This window comes from Mesitornis unicolor, unplaced genomic scaffold, assembly GCF_000695765.1.
Source record: "Mesitornis unicolor isolate BGI_N332 unplaced genomic scaffold, ASM69576v1 scaffold48736, whole genome shotgun sequence".
NCBI lineage: Eukaryota > Metazoa > Chordata > Aves > Mesitornithiformes > Mesitornithidae > Mesitornis > Mesitornis unicolor.
This window is the reverse complement of record NW_010191265.1, coordinates 39,549-42,741: the sequence shown is the minus strand read 5'-3', so window position 1 is coordinate 42,741 and position 3,193 is coordinate 39,549.

The window sequence follows — 3,193 nt, the reverse complement described above, 5'->3', positions numbered from 1 at the left end:
CCCTTTTGAGAGGGTGGCAGCCGGCTGGTGTGGAGCTGCAGGGGCCTCAGACGTGGGCTGGCGAGGCGGGTGGGTGGTGGAGCCCCATGGCAATGAGGACCAGTGTCCCATGGTACCCCCATCCTATTGCCTTGCCCCTTGGGCCACTGTGTTGTGGGATAGGGGGAAGCCAAATGAGGCAAATGGGCTTACCCAAAAAACCATTAGCCTTACCCAAAAAAACATGCAGACAAGCCATCAGGGTTAAAACTGATCCATTGAGCGCTTGTGTGTTTCACCTCTGATGAAAGTGGGGTGGGAACGGAGGGAACCTAGCAGTCTGGGTTGGATTGACTTGCACTGCATGGGACCCCACCATCCATGAATCCTTTGGTATTGGAGGTGTACTGGCACCATTGGTGGTATCTTTAGAAACACACCTGGTAGCTTAAGTCGAGTGCTCTTCTCTCCTACTCTGTTCACTGTGAAAATGAAAGCTATTTCCTTGTGATCAGAGTATTGCAGGCTGAGTTTCTTGTGGTGAATTTTCTGGAAGAAGTCTAGAAGGTTTGCACTTGTTCCTCAAGAGAAAGTCAGATGAAGAGATGTTCCCTGAGATATCTCCTACTGCTGTTCAGGACTGTTCAAGTTATGGGCTGCCAGTTCAGTTGCCATTCAGAGTAACGACTGCTGGCCAGGTATAGCACAGAGATGCTCTAATCTCAAAATTTCATTCACACACCAGACAGGATGATGCAAGTTCAGTTAATTGCAGTTTGCTTGTGGCCCTTCGAGGAGGACAAGCTGTTACTACAAATCTTGGCCAAGGGATGAAAAGAAGCTCTCTTCCAGATCTGTATCTCAGAAGAAAAAAAAACAGTCTTTGGAAAGTAAAAGAAGATATTTTTAATAACTGCCCTTATGTGGACATCTCTAAGGAGTCCAGTAGGATCCTAATGCTGTCTTGGCAGCCTCAGCACTCAGTTTCATGTAATGACATTTCTTCAGAATGAAAAGTCTTCAGGCCTCTCATTCTGAGCTTGCTTCATTGAGAAGTAAGGTCATTAAGTGTTTGTAGATAGCCCAGTTTGAGAGTCCCAGCATCACTTGTGTCTGAAGAGAACTGGGGTGATCTCTGTGTCCTTGCTTTATTCCGACTCTTGGGTAGTGGTATTGTAAGCTGCTCTTGCAAGCCTTGTCAGTGAGTTTCTGCTGAATAGTCATCAGTAGATGAACTCTAGGAGGGAGAAGAAAGGGAGGAGCAACTTGTAGGATTACAGGGAGATATTTCCTGGGGAGGAGCAGAACCTTTCCAGTGTGCATATCTGGTAGAAGCCGCAAATAAGAAGCGCAGGGCAAGATACCTCCCTGTAGCTCTGGAGAGACACAGCAGGATGGCTTTATGCTGTTGCCTTCTCAAATGGCAACCTGAGATGGGATGGACAAGTGTGTTGTTGCGGTCGGCCAGGTGCTGCTCACGTTGGCAAGGTCTGTGCTGATCAGCACAGAGAGGCTGGGGAGAAGCTGGTTACTGCAAGCTTGCTGACACTGAGAAAGACCTTCCTAGATCAAAGCTAGTTCATTACATGGGTTTAATGATGTTAAACACAATTATTTGCCACCCTGTCCAAGGGACCTACATCTGCTTGGGTCTTTGTTAGTCCTGGAAGTGCAGGAAGCTTGGGGCAAAGATTGGCCCTCGTTCAATCAGGTGCTTACCCACGCAGGAGCCCTCCAAGCTGCTGATGGTCCCTTCCCTGTTGAATGTCCTCGTTTGGGAAACTTGATTGGATCCAACTTCCAGCATGCTTCAAGTGGGGTGCCAGATGCGTTCATTTGGATTTGAGTGGTTTTTTTGCATGAGTGTTGTGTTATTGATGCTTGCAGAGATGTTAACACTGTGATGCTGACTGTTGTGGGTGGCATATTGCTGCTGTGGTCCTGTTTTCTTAAATTATTACTTTTAAATGCTCTTTCTCTATGCCCCTTGTGTCATATCAGTGGGGCAATAAGAAAGTAGTGTATATTTAGGCTCAAGTGTGTTTAGGTGTTTTGACTTTTCTTAGCCACCATCTTTCCCCACTTTATGAAGGGTCACAATGCCACCGAGCTGTGCAACCCTTGTTTGGTTGTGTAGTTAAAAACAACAATGGCCTCAATCTCTGTGTCTTTTTAATAGAGCTTATTATTAGGAAAAGCAAAGGAATAATTGAGTTTTATTTTTCTGACACAGGCTTTGACAGTAATTTGTTTTGGTGTATGCATCTTTGTGTGTATTTTTTTACACCCCCAAAAAAACTAGGCTAATGCCCACTGTAATGGTGGCGAGAAGCTGCATCCCTTTATTAATTCAAACTTGGGAGGTTCTGGACAGAAGTGTATTGTGATGCCCCGAGTGCTGCTGCTGTCCCTGGGTTTCCCCTCAGCTCCCTGTTCCTGCTGCCCTTCCCTGCTTTTTTTTTTTTTTAAAAAAGTTATTTACAGGGAATAGCAACAATTGCCCAGAGGTTTTGCTTGTTTAATGTTCTCCTTCCTCCCCGGACGGAAACTGTAACTCTTCCCATAGAGTCCCTCTCCAGCTTCCTTTCGCTTTCTCAAGCTGTTTGCTTACTGCTGCTTCCCAAACCCCTGGGTACTCCCGTCTCCCTGGTGACACGGGGTGGGGTCTCTGCTCCGTCTGCAATGCTGACAGGCACAGATGTGAGCTGATCCACCCCACAGCCTGGGCCAAGCCACCCGGCGCCTGGCGTCCGGCACTGGGAGAGTGAGCAGCCATTGCCAGGGTGCCTGTGCCTCCTTTCGGCTTGCCTCAAACCCTCCCTGTGAAATGCATGTGGGCTCATACCACAGTGGGTTTATTTTAGAATAACAAACTAAGGAGATGGGGAAGGGGAAAAGGTCAGTGCTTACAAAAGGGACTGTTGGCTAGAAGGACCTTCTTGCATGTTCTCGCTCCATAGTACAACATATACGTAGTCTTTCCTTCCTAGTGCAGTTGCATACTTTGTCCATCTTCTGGGTTTTTTAAGTACTGACTACCATGCTTATAGAAATCTTTGTTAAAGAAAACCCAACAGAAAAACCCAATGAAAAACACCAAATAGTATTTGGAGTAGCAGTCTGTGGGCCTTTTGGCCAACATGTTTTCTGGAGACTGGTGGCATGTGTTTGTGTGTTATGTTCCCACTTCACAGTTTTCTTTCCCCCCATCCAG